At 40.5% G+C, this 21,001-nt stretch overlaps 1 protein-coding gene across 2 annotated transcripts in view; it reads right to left on the reverse strand.

Moving 5' to 3' along the window:
* The window catches only part of lamc3 (laminin, gamma 3), a 267,136-nt gene that overhangs the window by 216,918 nt on the left and 29,217 nt on the right, over nt 1-21,001 (reverse strand). The gene's annotated exons all lie outside the window — the stretch shown is intronic.

Here is a 21,001-nt window from a genome sequence, read left to right on the forward strand (position 1 = left end):
ACAACAATAGGGAGGAGGATAAAAGGGAGGTCAGGTAAAACTGGGAAATATCTAACAGCCGTGAACAGAACACGTTTAAAACAAATAGCCGGAGAGAATTTTTCTGCTTCCTGGTTGGTTTGGAACTCAGCAGCGGTGCTTAAATAGCCAGTAAAGCTGTGTGTTTTGAAGCAGCTCCCCAGAGACGTCTTTGAAGCGTGGCAGTGGAAGACATGGAAATTTGAGCGAATGGGCTTCAGAAAAAACAAAACAAACAAAAAAAACTTAGATGAGTTCATTCATTCATGTTTCTCTCAGGCAGAACCATGTTGTTGTACGGCTGAAGCCCATCCAGACGAACCTTTCTGATAAGTCGGGTTTATTTTAGAGCAGCGAGCACAAACCATGAACCTTTTATGAATCACGTCTTTCATCGTTTACTCGTTTTTGGTCCAGTTCTTTTTCCCGTACCTTACTGATGATGTCACTCTGAATAAACAAAAATGGATTCAGATTTTTCGGGTTTAGGAAGAAATGCATCTTACTGAGTTTAGTGATCTGATGCGCTGTGTTCTGAGCATGTGGACACAAAAAGTTATGATCTTTAGTTCTCTGACTGTTTTTTGATTTTTTTTTACCTTTCTTGCTTTTATTGGCTTTGGACAGTACTATAAACTCTAACCCATTTGTTTCAATATATGATTTTCTCAGTTTTAACTTGTTTATTGGGTTTGTAAAGTTGATCTAAAAATAAATAAATAAACAAACAAATGATGATGACTTTTGAATTTCCATAAAATCTAGATTCCATGTTCAAGGTGAATGTTAAAAACTTCCTAAAGTACTTTCAGGATTGTTAACATTTCATCAAAGCCAAAGAGAAACCATTTCAAAGAATGGTCCAATCATGAAATGATCGTATTATTATGAATGCAATAATTAGGTTTTTACACAGCTGATGATGGCACACACATTAACCTTATAGAAATCATAATATAAAGCAACAGAGGTAGGATAGTATGTTTTCCTGGGATTGATTTTCAAAATAAAACCAATGTATTGTGTTGCCCAAGAAAAATGTACATATTTCTGACCGTTCTATATGTTCTCTAGCTACGAGGACTGTGTTGTAGCTTTAACACTGATAACCAGTAATGTTATATATTAGGATAGCATTTGTAGCATTGTTAATGATTCAAAGGTAACCTGTACCAATAAAGTAAAAAAAAAAAAAAAATAAAAAAATAAAACTAGTTTTAAAACAAAAAACTGTGAAATACAGTATTTTTTTCATTTAGTTTTAAATTAGATTTTCCTTTTTGCTCCAAACTATCAATAATGTAAGTAAGTAAATTTTGTTTATATAGCACTTATCACAGACATAAAATCACTAAGTGCTTCACATAGATCAAAACTAAATAAAACTAAGTCATAAAATCATAATAATCTCTAAGCAGAAATAGATTAACATCATAAAATCAAAATGCTCTCAAAACAGAATCAGATTAAAATCAGAAAAATCAAGTAATACAATTTTAAATTTTCATAAACAGATGAAAGATTAAAAATTTGAGTTAAAAATAAGAAAATAAAAGGTTAAGTTAAAAGCAGCTTTAAATAAAAGGGTCTTCAGCTGTTTTTTAAAAGTGTCCAGACTGTCAATGCTGCATAAGGATAAAGAGAGATCATTCAAGAGTCAGGGTGCATCAGTCTGGAAGGAGTGATCACCTGACTTTTATATCTGGTCTTTGGAACATCTAGAAGGTTCTGGTGGGTGGGCCTGGGTTGAAGCATAAGGCTTTAACAGTTCAGTAAAATAGGGAGGAGCTTGACCATGTAGAGTTCTGAAAGTTAAAGTCAGGTTTCTAAAATTAACTCTAAAGTTAACGGGTAACCAGTGCAGAGACATCAGAATAGGAGTGATGTGTCCTCTTCTGTTTGCTCCAGTTAGGAGCCTCACTACAGAGTTCTGGACCAGCTGAAGGCGGTCAAGGTTTTTTTTGTTAAAACATGTGAAAAGTGTGTTACAGTAATCTAGACGGGAGGAGATAAAGGCATGGAGAACCATTTCAAGTTCATGTTTTGACACCAACCTTCGCAGTTTGGAGATATTTCTTAAATGATAAAAACAGTTTCGGACCAATGTTTTTGAGTGACCTTCAAGAGAAATTGATTGGTCAAAAATAACACCCAAATTCCTTACGTTTATCTTGACAGTAGAGGATAAATGACCAAGTTTTAGACTAATGAGGGGAACCGTGCTCTCAGGGGCAATGAGCAGACATTCAGTCTTTTCAGAGTTTAACTGAAGGAAGTTTTCTTCTAGCCAGCTGGTGATAGCTGATAGACACTCTAGTAAATCATACAGTTTGTAGAACTCGGAATCCTTAAAGGAGCAGTACAGCTGAATATCATCTGCATATAGGTGATAAGTGACATTATGAAAAGAATCAAGTATCTGTCCAAGAGGGTGTATGTACAGCAGAAACAACAGTGGACCCAAAACAGAGCCTTGGGGTACCCCGCAGAGCAGATCAGTAGAATCTGACATGATTTGGTTTCTACAGACACTGTAACTTCTGTTAAAAAGGTACGATCTAAACCAGTCTAGAACAGTTCCAGAGATCCCCACTGAGTCACCAAGTCTGTTAATTAAGGTGTTGTGATCAACAGTGTCAAAAGCTGCAGAAAGAACTAATAATACTAACACTGTGAACTCCCCGTTGTCTGCAGCCATCATGATGTCACTGGAAACTTTAAGCAAAGCTGGTTCTGTTGAATGCTTTTTACAAAAACCACACTGGAATTTATCAAAACCGCTGTGTAGTTCCAGAAAAGAAATCAGTTGATCTGCCACAACCTTTTCCATATTTTAGAGATAAAGGGTAATTTAGAAATGGGTCTGTAATTTTTAGGCTGAGATGAGTCCAAACTTGTTTTTTTAAGGATAGGTTCAATAACTGCATGTTTGAAAACAGATGGTACAGAGCCAGATTGTAGGGATAACTTGATAAAATCTACAATGCATGGGCCGGTTTGGTCAAACATCCTGATTAACAAGGTAGTAGGAATGAAATAAGCAGGGCATGAGGTTGGTTTCATGGCAAATGTCCTGGAAATCTCCAGGAGTAAAGACAGACCATGACTGAGAGGGAGGGGGTTGGATGGGGGGATAGGAAGTAGATGGGGATGAAAAACTTGCCCAGATATTTCTGATTTTATTCTCAAAGAATGCTAGAAAGTTGTTACAGTCAGACCTTGAGTAAACTGGCATAAGAGGGGCGTGAGGTGAAACAATCTGGTTTATGGTGTCAAACTGGACTGTATTAAATATTTACCATTATACCATTAGATGACCTCAATGTTTTTTTATACATTTCTCATAAATGCCTAATAAGAATAAACATTGCCTTTTACTTTTTCAAAGGATATCAAATATATTGTTATAAAATCATGATCTTGTTAAAAATAGACCTTACTGCACTGTCAGCCCTGCTCATTTGCAAAGAAAAAAAAAAGAAAAAAAAAAGAAAGTAAAAAATTACCTCTCAGCTTATGGAGCGAGCATTGGACAGATTTCCAATTCTCTGCTTTCCATGTAAAACATTAGAGGTAAGTATTACTCTTTGTTCAGCAGGTGAAGCGAATGTCTTAATTGGTAGATAGCATAAAATGAAACTAAGATGGCACTTCTGGGTCTTTTGAGACTCTCTCTCTCTCAGGTATTAAAATAGCCTGAAAAGCACTGAAGGAAAAAGTTTAGAAAGAAAGTTTCTTTTAAGGAGCTGTTTCTCCAGAGGGCTTTGTTCTGTTAGAGTGACCCGTCAAAAGGAGATGATTTATTTTAGAAATCAACCTCAATTTAAAACATCTGTTTCTTCTTGTGGATGCACGTAGTGTTTTTGTGCACTTTTGTGACCAGTTAATTGTCCATCATGTGGCTGGAGCTCTAGATATAACATCAACAGCTGGAGCTGAATTGTTTGTGCGTGTGTGCGTGTGTGTTTGTGTGTGCGTGCATGTGTGTGTGTGTGCGCGCGCGCGTGCGTATGTGTGTGTGTGTGTGTGTGTGTGTGTTAAGGGTTATATGAACTAGTCGACTAGTCGACTTCACCGCTCTGTAGTGACTTTTTATGCCTGTCATCGACTAGTCGCTGTCACGTGATAATGACAAGATGCAGTCCTCGGAAAAGACAGCAGGTGACGAGCCCCTGCGCGCCTGGATCGAGTTGGAGGCGACTGACACCCGCCGTAAAATGGACATTTAACCAAATTGTGACCTTTTCCCTCTTGCAATTTAACCTTCCCCTCACCCCATCCTAACCTTAACCAGCTTGCGCATGCAAAGCTCTGATCGTTGACGCACTCCAGACATCTGCGTCCTGAGCATGGCCACAGTAACATTATCAAATCAGGTGTCACCACTCAAAAACAAATGTAATGCGATCGTTTGCGATCGTTCATGTCGGCTCATTTCCTTTTATGTTTTCTGTCTTTTATTTTTGCCTGATGCACCCCGCTGCTGTGGAGCGGGGCGCTTCACCTGTTTTGTCCTCCGTTGACGCACCTAACTGATGCGGCCGGCGAGCAGCTCGCACTCCGCTGTTTTTGCGGTCGGTAGATCTTTTAGAACTGCAGTTCAAAGGTAACTCATAAGGTGAATATATATGATTCCAGGTAGCAGTTTTTCTTTAGGATTGAGAGGAGATGCAGGAAGATAATAAACAGGCAGGACAGAAAAATAGTCAAATAAAAACAAGTTAGTTTTTGTACCTGGTGGTTGCAACAAACAGACACCATTGAAGGTAATCAGAAGTGAGGAACAGAAAATGAAATAATTATTTTAATGTTTAGAGCAGCAGGAACTCCGAGAGGCTGCAGGCGCATCAGTGAGTTTGCGGCCGCTGCGCAGGGGGAGGGGGGAGAGGGCTGAAGCAGAAACTACCGTTGTTAAAAGAAATGTGTTTAACTTTGAAAATGTGGGCGCAATTTTAATTGTCAAAAACTCCAGCGAACCAACCCCCCCCCCCCCCCCCCCCGACCGCTTCAGGTGTATGACGTCATCAACGACTAGTCGAAGTCGACTCGATTTTCATTACTTGACTGTCGACTTTAAAAAAAATTAAGTCATGCAGCCCCTAGTGTGTGTGTGTGTGTGTGTGTGTACACACTGAAGCTGACTTTAAAGAGCAAGTCACCCCTTACAAGAAGCGTACTTCACTCCCACTTCATGTTTGAATAATGCAACAAATGCTGTTGCCTAGCAGACCGAGAGGGTGGAGCCACTAACAAATACACACACTCATGACATTGTGACATCATAATGTACCAGTTTACATCATAGCATACCCCTTAGCCAATAGCGGTGGCAGATTTAAATTCAAATGCAGTGAAGAGTTTTTACCTGACAACGGCACAACACTGCCAGTTTTAGGCAGAAATTTTAAATTTTAACTAAAATGCACTAAAGAGCTAAACTATTGACTACACGTGTCTGCAGCACGATTAGACACGCATTTATATAGTTTATCAGAAAAAAATAGTTGATTTGGGGGTGACTTGCTCTTTAAATTTTGAAAGCAAATGGGGATAGAGTAAATACAGATATTCATATCCACTTCAATTGTAAAATACAGGTGATTAAGTAGTTTTAGCAGGTTAAGAATGTGAGAATGTTTAAACTGAGTTGACTAGTAATGAAATCTTCTCAATTTCATATGTCCTGAACAAAATCCATTCGTTTGACCTATTTTCCATGGAGATGGAGTGGACTCCCCGTATGCAGATTGTTGTGTTTTGATAGCCTTGTGAGGCCATTAAACAGTTAACTGATAATTCTTGTATAAAAAGTGATGCAGAATTTGTTGTAGTAAGTTGTTAATGGTTCATCATGCATTCATGTAGTTTTCTTTTCATTTTTTGGCAAAGAAGCTATGGCTTAATGTAGTTAGATATGATAAATGAATGAATGAACAATAAATGAATACATAAATAAGTACTTAGTCAGAATCCTAAGTGTTTCTAGCCCATTTAAAAGGCTATACATTACTTTGTTGAAACATTATATTTAAAAAAACACATTATCCCCCATCACAAAAATAGTTTGATCTCAAATTCAACAACCTTATGACCAAAGAAAATTATAATCATAACAATAATAATAATGTTAGTCTGGACAATTTAATAATTCTTGTCAATATTTTTATTTATATATTATACACCTTTAATCACATCATCGCCCATTCTCATTTGTAATGTATTTTAACCAAACTGTTCTTCTGTAGTGTGCTTTCAAAATCTGAATATTTTGGCATTGTTTGTGATCAGTCTTTAAGTTATTCCATATTTTTATCTCACACACAGACACACAAAACCTTTTACGTGTTGTTTGCACCAATGGTAATTTAAATATTTTATCTCTCCTTAGGCTACGTGACAGCTCTTTAATAATAAACAGCTTTTGGTAAATTATTTGGTAGAATTTATAAAATGCTTTGAAAATAATTTGAACTGTTTGATATTTAATTATATCCTGTAATTTTAATAATTTTGATTGTGAAAAAAGTTGATTTGTGTGTTCTAAGAATCCAACCTTATTTATGATACGGATTGCTCTTTTTTGCAATATATAAAAAGGCTGTAAGGAGCATTGATAATTATTCCCCTATACCTCAGTGCCATAAGTAAAATAAGGGAGAACTAAGGAGCAATACAATACACCAAGTGTTTTGCAATCAAGAAATGACTTGGCTTTATTTATTATCGATAGACTTTTAGAGATTTTTGGTTTTGTGTGTCTGATATGAGGGTTCCATGACAGTTTACTGTCTATTGTGATTCCCAAACATATGCTATCTTGTACCATTTCAATTTGAAAACCATCTATATTTATTGGCCACTCAAATTTTGTTTCTTGATTACCAAATTTTATTGCTTTAGTCTGGTTTAAATTCAATGACAACTTATTGCTGTCCATCTATCGTTTAACAATAATCAATTCTTCATTTATTTTTTAATAAGATTTGGATAATTGTCACTGCTATAAAATAAATTTGTATCATCTGCAAATAAAATAAATTTTAGTAGGGTCTCTAATGACCTTCTGACTCACAGTGATGCAGGGGACTGTTCTGTTCTGGTCCTGCTGGACCTGACTGCAGCCTTTGACACTGTTGACCATCACCTGCTTCTGGAGAGGCTGAGAGACTGGGTAGGCCTATCAGGATCTGCTCTGGAGTTGTTCTCCTCTTATCTCTCTGAGCGCTCCCTTTCTGTAGAGGTCTCCAAGTTTAGGTCCTCCACCACCTCTCTTACCCATGGTGTCCCACAAGGTTCTGTGCTGGGGCCTCTACTCTTCCTCCTCTATCTGCTTCCTCTTCAGCACATCCTGAGCTCGTTCAAAGGAATCTCCTACCATCTTTATGCAGATGACAACCAACTGTACATCTCCTTTAAGCCCCATGAGATGTCTAAGCTGCAGCTGTTACACACCTGCTTAGACTCTATCAAAGCCTGGATGGCTGGGAGCTTTCTACAGCTGAATGAAGATAACGCCGGGGACACACCGGCCGCGGAAGCGCCGAGAAGCGAATCGCTCACGAAATTCGGCCGCTGCTCGCCGCTCCTCAGTTCAGATCAGACGCGCCCCAGTCGAGGCGCGCCTCGGCTCAGCTGTAGTTTTTCTTTTAAACACTTGGTGTCCACCATTTCCTCTCTGCCTTTTCTCAGCTCTTTTCCTCTACGTTTGAGTGTTTGTACGTGCGTGTGTGTGTGTGTGTGTGTGTGTGTGTGTGTGTGTGTGTGTGAACCTATAGTATGAGCGCGGCTTGTCTGCAGCTCACCGCCCCCCCAGGGGATGGGTCAAATGCGGAGAATAAATTTCACACACACACCTGTGTGTGTGACAACTAATGTGACTTTAACTTTAACTTTTATGAGTTGTTTCTGCCAGTTGAATCTCTTGGAACCCGCTCCAATTCTGCAGCTGTATCCTAGCAGTTTCTTCTGAAATGGGTACGTAACTAACCGTGTTTTTCGGGGGGCGTACAGCTCCTTGTGTTTCTCAACTTCCATAATTAATTTAAAGTCATCCATCTTAACTGCTTGCCTCAGACTTTCTGCTTCTCTGTCCTCTTTGCTCCGGTGAAAAGACACCCAAAACCACACCCCCCTTCACGTGGTCACACACACACACACAAGTTCGATGTGTGTGTATGTGCGTGCGTGTTTGTGTGGTTTTTCTGCAGTGTCTGATTACGAACACATTTGACTATTGTGGAATTTTATTTTGAAATGCTTTATTTTGTTAACTTTACCGGCCTGCCTCTTATGTCTAGGTTTGACTTCCTGCCAGAATTGACGCGATTCACCCGCGGCTCACGAAAAAAATAGAGCCGACGCCGAAATGATCGCTGCACGGCGCGCGCCGGCGCGAGGCGATTCGCGGCGCTTCGGCGGCCCATGTGGTCTATAGAATAGCTTAACAAGGGCGCCGAATGAAGGCGGTCCCATTTTCGTGGCGCTTCCGCGGCCAGTGTGTCCTCGGCGTAAGACTGAGATCCTCATCTGTGCCCCAGACAATCTGGTTCCCAAAGTCAGAGACTCTCTTGGTCAGCTTGCTTCTCACACCAAACTTTCCATCAGGAATCTTGGCATGACCTTTGACCCAGCTCTCACCCTGGATTCTCATGTCAGTTCTCTTGTTCGCTCTTCCTTCTTCATCTCAGGAACATTGCTAAGCTGAGTCCCATTCTGTCCTGCTCTGAACTTGAGACTGTTATCCACACCTTCATCTCCTCACGCTTAGACTACTGTAACTCTCTTTTCACGTGTCTGAGCAGAACCTCCCTGAACCGTCTACAGGTGGTTCAGAATGCCTGTGCTCGGCTTCTGACCAAGTCCTCCAAACACACCCACATCACCCCGCTTCTCCTCCAGCTTCACTGGCTTCCAGTCAACTTCAGGGTTCATTTCAAGATCCTGGTTCTGGTCTATAGGGCCTTACATGGACAAGCACCATCTTACATTGGTGATCTTCTTAGTCCCTACACCCCCAGCAGGTCCCTGAGGTCCAGTGATCAAAGCCTACTGGTTCTGCAGCACCAGGCTAAAGACCAAAGGTGACAGATCATTTGCTGCTGTGGCCCCCAGACTCTGGAACTCTCTCCCCGTGAGCCTCAGATCAGCGGACTCAGTGGTCTCCTTTAAAAAGCAGCTGAAGACTCACCTGTTCAAGCTGGCTTTTGTATGACCTTCTTCAACCCCTCTCTCTTTATTCTGCTCTCCCCACCTATTCCACCTTCCTCAGGATCCACTGATTTCCCTATTTCCTATTCACTCTCTCTTTCTTAACATTTTTTTTATCAAAATTGTCTATTTTTTGCTCATTTTAAATATATTTTTAACTAGTTTCTAAATTCTTTTTTAACTTCTTGAGGCATCATGCATGAACAGACACATAGGCCGATATTAAGCTATAAGGCTAGTTCCACATCATCAATACTTTTCAAGGTCTTGCACGTGTCTCGCCACCACTACTTTTGCTTCTTCAGGACTTCCATTGAGTTCAATAAATATTTTACAATTTGTCACCCAGGTATGTTGGATCTTCTGTTGTTTTTTTCAGGTATCTAGCTTTCCTGGCAATGTCAGCATTTTTCTTTGTTAAGTGATCGCTTATGAAGGCATTTGTTCCTTTCAGTTTGCATCCCTGTTTTAAGAGTGCCGTCTTGTTTTTTCTGTTCTCAAACCTCAGTATGATGGCAGGATGTTCACTGTTCTTCCTGGATGACATGTCTCAATGTGATCCAGGTCCAACTTGATCCCTTTACTATGAAGGAAGGAGGCCACCTGTTGCTCCACTGATCTCTCCTCCTCCTCCCCGAGCTCCATATTGTTTGGAGCTACAGCGCGAGCATAACTGCGCGGTTTTAGTGGAAGCCCCATAATGACCACTTCGTGCATTTTAGAATACTGCTCCAGTTCGTCCACCCGCTGCTCCAGAGCCAGGATGCATTTGTCTTTTTCCACATTCTGAAGGCGCAACAGTTTCACCTCCTCCAGAAGATCTAGGATCTGCTTCTGTTGCACTCTATCAGCAGTCACTTACTCGCACACAAATTCGAGAGACTTTTTAATGTCCTTGATCTCCTCTGTCGACGGAACCTTATTCGGAGCCATTCCACGCTGGTTAATTAGAACTTGCCAGTAGATCTGTCAGCTGGTCCTGGTGGCTGGAGTCAGAGGATGTATCTTTGTCTTGTCGCTATCTCCCTCCCTGAATCTCCTCCCTCCCTCCTCTCTCACAAGCGGATGCAGTAGCGGGTTTGGCGTTGGGCCGAATTGGAGAAACCACGCCAGGTTTGGCGTTGGGCCGGGCTGGTGTAGCCGCGCCGGGTTCGGTGTTGGGCCGGGCCGGTGGAACCGCGTCAGGCTCAGCGTTCAAAATAAAAAAAATGCTTTCTTGATAATGGTGCAACTTCCTTCCTCGTGTGGAATCCTCGTGTAGAATATTTTCAATTAGTCTAAAAAACCTTAGTGACGTTATTCTCTTTCGACAACTGCGCTGGTCGATGCTAGGTGTCTCTGGGCTGAAACCGAACCTGGGGAAGTGCAGGTGTTCCGAGTCCACGTAGCTCAGATAGCTCACTTAGCTCTGGCCTACAGCTACTTCTGTTACACAACTGGTTCTGGTCGCGAACGCAGATAGTGAGCTTGTCAGTCCCCCCCCCCCCCACCCCCACCCACACACACACACACACACACAGTCCCGCTGACCGAATGAAAACCCAGCGGGGACTCAGTCCAACCATGTTGCCGCTATCTTTTCAGAAGGTGCACCAGTTTTGGCAGTGTGTGCTCAGGGATACCAAAATAATCTGTGTCAAAACGGCGAGAAGAAGAAGGCCATCATGTTGGCATTTAGATGACTACGAAATGTTATAAGTAACCTGCAGTAATGCAGAAATGTCACTCAAACCCCCACCACCCTTTGTAGCCAGAATACCACATTTGCAACTTCAGAGTGGCAGGCCGCTACCTGTGGACCAATAAAACTTTCCATTAATTATGGACTTTAACAAAACCTCAAACACACACACACACACACACACACACACACACACACACACACACACACACACACACACACTGTAAAATAGGTTAAGATATGCTCAGGTTGAGTAAAACTCACAAAGGCATGTTGAGGAGCTCAGAGGTCTGAAATTTAAGAAATGTTCTGTTCAGAAGACTCCAACAGCCTAGGTTTCTGTATTTTCATAGGAAATCCATTTAAAAAAAGCAACATTTTTCATGCATATGCACACTGGGAAGTTCCATTTTTTCTGCTGTGCAACATTATCTGTTTTCCTCAGTAATTTAGCCACGTTTTGTATGTTGGATGGATGGATGGGCTTTCCTGCCTATCCATCCATCCATTTTCAGCCGCTTATCCGGGGTCAGGTCGCGGGGGCAGTAGCCTACGCAGGGAGGCCCAGACTTCCCTCTCCCAGCCACTTGGGCCAGCTCAAACGGGGAATACTAAGGTGTTCCCTGGCCAGCCATGAGACAGTCTCTCCAGTCCTGGGTCTTCCTTTATGTCTTCTCTTGGTTGGACATGCCCGGAAAACCTCACCAGGGAGGCGTCCAGGAGGCATCCTAACTAAATGCTGGAGCCACCTAAACTGGCTCCTCTCAACATGGAGGAGCAGCAGGTCTACTCTGTGCCCCTCCCAGATGACCGAGCTTCTCACCCTATCTCTAAAGGAGAGCCCAGCCACCCTGCGGAGAAAACTCATTTCAGCCGCTTGTACCCGCAATCTCGTTCTTCCCGTCACTACCCAAAGCTCGTGACCATAGGTGAGGGTAGGAATTTGGATCGACTGGTAAATCGAGAGCTTTGCCTTCTGGCTCAGCTTTCTCTTCACTACGCCCGCATCACTGCAGATGCAGCACCAATCCACCTATCGATCACGCGCACTATCTTTCCCTCACTCGTGAACAAGACCCAGAGGTACCTAAAGTCCTCCACTTGGGGCAGGACCTCATCCCTGACCCGGAGAAGGCATTCTACCCTTTTCCTGCCATGATGGAATTTAAATGTGATTTTTTTCTACATTTCCTCTGCTTTTGACATCACGCCTTCCCACTTAGGTTTGAATACGCTGTTTAAAAACCTAATGAAGTATATGGAGGTTTTATTTTTATTTTTTGTTTCAAATCATATGAAATCCAGATGGTTTAGTCAATTTTGAATTAGTTATTCAGATGTTTAGATTTTCTAGTTAGGATGTCTCATAAACAAGATGTTGTTTCTCAACAGAGCATTACATCTAACCCAACACCAGACTTTCATGGTGTTATTTATTCTTACATAACAAAAATAAATTGAACGCAGATATAGTACTCAGCCTCACAGAAAGACCACACAAATTGAGGCAAAAAGTGTTCTGTGAAAGCCAGAGTGGGAAAATGGAAGGATGTTGACTTCAGCTCCTATCTTCAGAGCGAAAAGCTCTCATTTCATATGTCAGAACTTCAGATATGTGTAATCTCCACATCTCTGAAGCTGTCATTTACATTTCTTTAAAAGTACATCCTCAATGTGTCTCGGCAAACTTCTCAACTTTCTAACAAAGACTGCCAAAGGTTGAGCGTTTGTACTGACACGCTGTTTCGTCAGGTAGACGAGTCTGACTCAGGAAAAGATTTGTGGTTTGAAGTAGCAATAAAAGTTTCAGAACCCTGTACGAAGAACATCAGATGATGAAATTTATGACACGTGACCACACCTGCAGGAAAACATTGAAACCATATGTTGATAAAAAACATAAAACAGTAATTATTTTACTGCATGGTTTATGTCAGAAGCAAGAAGTTTCTGCTTTAGATGCCAACGTGAAGCTATAAAAATTTAGACGATGCTTATGTTTACTATAACACTACTGTAAATACTATGGTTGATGCTACATATGTTGCACAAAAATATAAAATTGATTTATTTTTAATTTCTGAAAAACTACATCTGGGTTTCATCTGGAATACATTTTTTATGATGGACATTTTAGGTCCATTTCACCACGATGCTAGCTTGGTAAGCCAACCTATATGTGTGATTGTGTAGTTTGGCCATGACCCATAGACACATCTAGGCAGAGGTGTGACCAAGTCACTAATTCGCAAGTCTCAAGTAAGGCACATCTCTTTCCAGTCAAGTCTCAAGTCAAAGACAACCAAGTTAAGTCCAAAGTCAATGACATTGGCCAGCAGTGGCTACAAAGTAGCCTACCATCACTAGCAGTGTGTGAATGTGAGAGTGCATGAAAACATCTTTGAGTGTCCTAAACAAGCGCTATATAAGTTTGATTATTATTTATTATTTATTATCTGGAAGTCCAAGTCCTTAACTTTGAATTTTCAAGTCCTAATCGAGTCATCTGTCCAACTTTAATTAAATGACAATGATAATAAATAAATTCAGAAATAAAGCCTCTTAAAGCTTCGTTTATTTGCTCAAATGAGCAGAAAGTGCAACTGAAACTGATTATAAACAAAGTGCTGCTGCCTTTAGCAGCACAAGATCACACCCAGAACAAAGAATGATTCATGATTTTTGTCCATGTCATGCCACTTTTGTGCTAAAATATCAAATATGCTCAAGTCATCATCAAGTCAACAGATGCAAGTCGATTCAAGTCGCAAGTCATTGGCGTTCAAGTCCGAGTCAAGTCGTAAGTCTTTATAGATCTTAAGTCAAGTCAGAAGTCATTAAAATAATGACTTGAGTCTGACTCGAGTCCAAGTCATGTGACTCGAGTCCCCACCTCTGCATTGTGCGACTGTTGTCAGATGTAGTGGTATCTTTGTGGGAGCATCCTGCTCATGTACAGTCGGTACATGTTCTGAGAGGATATGGGGAAGCACCTCAGCAGATCAGAAAAATGAAATAAAAAAGCTATGCCTGCCTTCGCACTATTGCCCGGCTCACATGGCAAGATTTTGAAACTGATTGTTAAAACATGGGAGACCTCATGTGTAGGGATGGGTACCGAATTCGGTACTTTTTAAGGTACCGACCGAATTCCACAGTACAGACCGAGCACCGATTCACTTCATTTGAAACGGTGCCTCGTTTCGGTACCCGTCCTTCACAACGAGAACTTGCTTAGACAGCTGCGCATGCGCAAGAGCGTTATGTCATCGGTCGCTGCGAGCCAGTTGTAAACAGAGCAGCATGGTAGAAAGAACGAAAGCTAAAGCTTGGGTCCACTTCACTAAATGTGATGGGTAACTGGGTGATGATGAAACCAGTGACAACGATCTAAGTGAGATATCCTCATCTTAATCTGCTCCGGTAGGTAAATAAAATGTTTAAGATAACGTTAGCTTGATTTGTTAGCTTCCGTTTCACTAATGGTGCGTTCGCTTTCTCCTCGGAACTCCGAAATTCCGACTAGAAGAACATGAACGCGCTCTAAAGTTTGGCTTCACTTTACTAAATGTGGCGGGTGATTGGGTGAAGATGAAACCAGTGACAACGATTTAAGTGTGAGGCATCAGCGTTTAAATCTGCTCCAGCAGCTAAATAAACAGTTTAAGATAAAGTTAGCTTGATATGTTAGCTTCCATTGCCACCATTGTTATCATCTAATGGTGCGTTCGCTTTCTCCTCTGAAATTCTAACTTCCCAGTAGGAAAAATCAAATGAAAAAGGATGGTAAAAGGAATGAAGATACACAGTAAATTTAGTTCACAGTAAAGATGTTTGCTTCAGTTTAATTATCAGCTTATAAAACTACAAGGACGATGTTAAAATACAAACAGTTGAATGTTATTTATCGTGATATTTATCAAATATGGTTATATATTGAGAAAAATATATATTTAATTATAAAAGAGAATTAAAAATATTAAACACTCAAAAGTATCGAAAATTGGTACCGTAAAGTACCAGTATCTATTCGTAGGTACCGGGAATTAGTACAGGATCGATTCAAGTGTCAAAGGTACCCATCCCTACTCATATGTGGAAATAAGAAAATCAGCAAACACAGATATACCAGTTATGATCCTACAATGTGTTATGTCCTGCCACAAGGTAAAAGATACACATGAACCAGATTCATCCACCAACATTCTCCAGTCGCACAGGAAACTGTGTTTCTCGCACCACAAACACTACAATATCTCTGCAAGACAACCCAAGATGTGCGATGTCTCTAATCAGAGCTTTTCATGCAGTCCAGAGCACTCCTAACACACCACACACGGCAGCAATATCTGATAAGATATTTTTGTTGGAGCCATTAAGATTATGATTATTGGAAGAGTAGATTAGGGTCAACAGTGATTATGCTACCCTCAATTTTGTTTTGATCAGAGGGAAACAGGGCTCCACAGCTTATTCACTAAACTGTAACATTCACAATCTAAAACCATCATATTTGTTTTGTCGCACACAACACTGAAGACTTCAAGGCTTTACTTTTTATAGTTTTTAATAATTCTTTGGGCATAATGTTCAATAATGAGTTTATTTTAAAAGGTCGACAAAAAATGGCCACATGGTCATAACCTGCAATTTTTTTTAGCCCCATTAAATCAATTATTAACACAGAACTGATGACCACTAATGATCATCCACAGGAGACGCGTGGCTTTGCTAACGAGGGGCCACTCTGGACCCCGGCATTTAACTTCCCCTGGTTCAGACCTCCAGTTCAACAGGAACAGCAAAATGTTTTAAACATATCCCCAATTATAGCACGCAGCAAATCCTATGCTTCGTTTATTGTTGAGTGTGGAGTGATTATCACGTGGAAGGGTTTATGCTTGGCATAACAGTGCTAATTGTGTAATAATTCCAAATATCACTTACTCCACTGAAACGGAACGATTTCTTAGGGTTAATTAGTAGTCAGCCCATAAGTTATTATTTGTGCAAACCACAGCAAATGCTTAATTAACTTTGATTCTTAGTCCCACGGAATTTGGGTTCACGGTGCAATGGCGATGCTGACGTAGGAATAAGTGTTGATCGTGGCTTCGAGCCAGTTCTTTGCTAAAGGCAATAACTGCCTAATGATCACAGATTCACACATACAGAGATACATCTGGCCCTCCAATAAGGAAATAAGGAAAGCTTCAGAGGCCATCTGTATGCTATGATCTTAACAATCACCACTAAAATCTCTCATGTCAGGTACTTTGTTTTCCACCCCTTCACTTCTTCTCTCCTTTTCTTGTTTCAGATGGTTTCCTTCAGCTTTAACGGCTGCAGGCGGCGGCGGGAAAGAGAGCAGTGTCCCTCATTCCAAAGTTAATAACTTTTTAATTTAATTGCTTAAGCTCACTGTGCCCTCAATATGTATTTTTTCCAGGCATCCCTCATTGTCATTCAATGCCAGAGCTCCACTTCCCCACACAGCTTTCTTAGAGAGAGAGAGAGAGAGAGAGAGAGAGAGAGAGAGAGAGAGAGAGAGAGAGAGAGAGAATGGAAGGGAGCGACAGACAAACCATTTTAATGGATGACTGAACAAATTAAATTTGAATTTAAACAGCAGCTTTCATCTTTTGCCTGATTATTGAAAAAAAAAAGATGCTTTACAAACCTGACAACAGAGCTCCCTTTGAAGAAAGCTATTACTTTAGAGGCAGGGAAAAATCCAAATGCTATGTTACAAGGTGAGTGTTGTTTATTTCACATAAAAAAAATCTCATTTGGCAATAAAAATCAGCGCATTAGATCACAACAACAACACCATATTTATTCATCCATTTCCACATTAAGAGTTGTCTTTTCCTCTCTTTTTATTTTTATTTAATTCAGCTTTAACCTTTGCAAATGGAACCCAGACGTGTTTTGAAAGTAGCAGATGAAGCGTGTGAGTGACTGTATTGAAAATGTACTCCAAACTGTAGCGCGAGTGACAAATCTGCAGCAGGATTAAAATGCTAATATAAAACAGGCTGGATGCAATTTACGTTTTAAGCCAAATGAAATATGTATAGATGTGCATGAGCCACACATATTTATAATAGATGTATGCAGAGGAAGTGGCACATACGGCAACAGGAAACATTTTTATGCTTCACTGACATCACGCATGTAAAGTGTTTAACACCTGGATAAATACACACAGTTTACAGGCAGACCTTCACAAGTCCTTAAAGTGTGAGTTCAAGTCAATTCTTACGGTGACAATGCATATTTTCCCTGGTGGCAGGGGGCAGTAGATACCTAAATCATTGCAAGCAAGCAGGATTTTTGTGTTAGAGTAAGACCTTACCAACGGATGGCTATTAGGATCAAAACCAACAGCCAAATAACAAGAACATCAGACTCCCATTCGCCACTGGCAACGTGTGAAGAGGTAAATGTGTAAAACAAAAACATTTATGAATGGTGAAAGTTTTGTAACCGTTAGGTTCACACAGGTTCCCGCAGAAGGAAACATGTCAAATATGGCGTCACCCAGAGCCTTAGACCCACTCCTATGTATTTTAGACCCAAATTTCATGGTTAAATGTTACGAAGCCGCCAATAATTTTCAACAACTGGGCATCATTTTATAAATGTTCAACATCATTTGTATGGATATTTCCACAAATAAAAACTACACATTGAATTTTTAAATGTCTAAAGATTTGACTGAATCAATCACTACAGACGTATATAAGGCATAGATCACACAATTATCATATATTCAGTATTCAAAGTTTGGTTTAGTTTGCGGTTTTGAACACTGTTTCAAGAAGCCGAAGTCAGCTGAATTTTCAGCTGCTTATCTGTGGTTAGGTCGCGGGGGAAGTACCCTAAGCAGGGAGGCCCAGACTTCCCTCTCCCCGGCCACTTGGACCAGCTCCTCTGGGGGAATCCTAAGGAGTTCCCTGGCCAGCCAAGGGACAATCCCTCCAGCGTGTCCTGGGTCTTCCTTTAGGTTTTCTCCCCCTTAGACGTGCCCTAAAACCTCACCAGGAAGGCGTCTAGGAGGCATCCTAACTAGATGACCGAGCCACCCGAAGTGGCTCCTCTTGATGTGGAGGATCAGCAGGTCTACTCCAAGCACGTCCCAGATGACCGAGCTCACCTTATCTCTAAGGGACAACCCAGACACCCTGCAGAGAAAACTCATTTTGGTCACTCGTATCTGCGATCTCGTTCTTTCGGTCACTACCCAAAGCTCGTGAACAAAGGTGAGGGTTGGAACGTAGATCAACCGGTAAATCGAGAGCTTTGCCTTTCTACTCAGGTCTCTCTTCATCACTGGAGACATAGACCACATCCATCAGTGCAAAAAACAAAATAGTCTCACAAACTTTATCAATAAAAAAGCTTGTTGTTTATAACAAAATATATTACATTAAATAATTTCTTCCAATTTAGGCTCCTTTTGCACAAACATACATCAGGTGTTACCAGCATAGGAAAAAGTTCAGTCTGTGTCATTGAATCAAAAGGACGAACAAAATGTTCGCCTGCTTGTCTTTACCTTTGTACGACATCAGAAAAGGTCATCTCGTAACAGCGACTGGATGAGGATTTCTCATGTAGTAGAGAGCATGCCGGTGCTAGGGTGGCATTTTATCCTTTATAACAGGTAGATACTAGAGCTGATTGAACCACGGCCAACAGTTTGCAATAACATCTCATCACCCGCTGATGGTTGTTGCTCCAGAGCACTTGACATAAGTTGTTAATGCTGCCTTCGTGCCACCTTTTATGTCAAAGGGGACGAACTGAATCGTATCTAAGTTATAACTTGGAAGAATGAGGAATTTTTCTTTGCAGGAGAAAAGTAAGCCGTTGGATGCATCACAAAGATGTCAGAGGAAATTCAGAAAAGAGAAGTGCTAGAAAATGAAGAAAATGCACTGCATTGACCTCTTCTTATCTTTCTTTCTTTCTTGCTGCATCTTTGCATCCAAAATCGGCTCCTTCTCAGCTTAGTGTTTACAAAGTGACTAAAATTAAGTAAAACGTGTTATCTCTGGGATGTCCTGGTCCTAATTAATGAGACATCTCAGTCATAATATTTCTAAACCAGTAAGGAAGCATCTCCAGACCAGCACTGCATCCTTTCATTTTCACTTATTACATTTAAAAAAAAAAGGTTGTTGAGTCCAATCCAGGACAACAGTTTGGGCGATGTCCTGCCTCCCCTTGGGGATGATCAGACCTCTGACCCTGTGGTGACAAAGGGGGAAAGAAAGAGATCCCTTTATAATTACCCACCAGATAATTAGTCTACTTTGGGTTCTGATTGTTAACCTCTGAATGCAAAGCTCTTTCTGCTTGACCTTTTTTTATAACCAAAAAGTGTTTTTTTTCTAAATACATAACTCGAACAATGAAATTTTAACAAACTATTGCAAGTGCAACAATTTTTGACACTAATCCCTGGAAGAAACCATGAAAGAGACTTTTCCTGACACGCCTGCCCTATTTTGGTGAATCCGTTTTTTTTTCTCAGAAGAACTTCCGTGAGACAGAGAACATCTGAGAATCAAAGTGTATCCCATGCAGTTTTTAACACATGGATAGGTTTTTTCTTAAAGTGAATGCCTTATTTAAATGCAAGAAAACAGCTCAGTAAGGTGCAAATGTTCTTTTGCTAGGGCTTTGTGAAAAAGATGGATGTTAAAACCCTTAGAAGAGACATATTATGACTGTTTTTAAAATTTAGTAGTTCAGTCTAAACAAAACATGGTTATTTATGAAGTTCATTACATAGAATGTCTCATATAAAGTACCTTCAGTACCTTCCAAAATGAGCCATTTCAGGGCTGTGTCACTTTCAGGAAACAAGCTGTTACTGGCAACACCCACTCACACCCCACTCAAGCTGCTATAAACTGAGAAGCTCTGACATCCAGAAGAGGCTTGGAGTAGAGCTACTTATCCTGCAGCTTGAAAAGGTAAGACTGGTTCCATGCTAGTTTCTAATTTTTAACATTCAATTCAAGTTTTTTTTATATAGCGCCATATCACGACAAAAGTGGTCTCAAGGTGCTTCACATAGTAAACATTCCAATACAGGTCAGATCATTAAGCCAATCAGAAAAAAGTTTCCTACATAAGGAACCCAGCAAATTGCATTTACAGCAATCCTCATACTAAGCAAGCATTTAACATCTCAATTCTCTTTTTTTAATAAAGAGGGACTGCACACCATCAGAAAATGTAACTCCACCCCTAGTCAACATTTGAAACATGCTAGGAAAGTGGGCGTTGCCAGAAGGCAAGGAGTGGCATGGCCAAGTGTGGGGAGTTTCCATCCTGGGAGGGAGGGGGAGAAGGCGGAGACTCTACCGGTGACGTGAAATTGTACCAGCTCCAGTCAATAACAAATTTAAAATGCAGTAGCCACAGTTCAACCCACAGGGGGCAGCACTAGGACATTCTTAGACCTAGATTCAATCAAGTTTACAAAAAACATGTAAAAAAAATGCACAGCAACAGAAAAATTGAATTTGTAAAGACCCAGATATAACGATTACAGTTTATAAGCAAAAGCAAGTTATTTTGGGGTTTAGATACTCTTTAAATACATAATTTTTCTCAATATTTATATAATCATATTTGGTAAATATCACAAACACTTTGCATTTTATCATCGTAGTGTTGTACAAAATTCTTCATTATGAGAACCTTGAACCACAACTGTACTCCTATTCCTCTTCTATGCCCTCTGGAATAACTGGGATGAGGAGACCATGTATTATAAACTACAAATGAAACAAACAAAAAAACTATAATACCATACAATGTTTGAATTTTAATATTGTGGTGTTTCACAAACTAAAACCCAGCTCCGTGTACTCCTATTCCTCTCCTTTCCCCTCTGGACAAATTGTGTGATGGGTTTGTCCTTGTAGTTTTATAAACTGCAAATTTAACTGAAGCAAAAATCTTTGCTCTGAACTAAATTTGCTGTGTATCTTCATTCTGTTAGTCATTCATTTTCAAACAGTTTATTTTTTCTACTTGGAAATCGAAGTATGAGTTCCAAGGGGGAAGCAAACG

The sequence above is a fragment of the Nothobranchius furzeri genome, chromosome 6, assembly GCF_043380555.1.
Source record: "Nothobranchius furzeri strain GRZ-AD chromosome 6, NfurGRZ-RIMD1, whole genome shotgun sequence".
In the NCBI taxonomy this organism is placed as follows: Eukaryota; Metazoa; Chordata; class Actinopteri; order Cyprinodontiformes; family Nothobranchiidae; genus Nothobranchius; species Nothobranchius furzeri.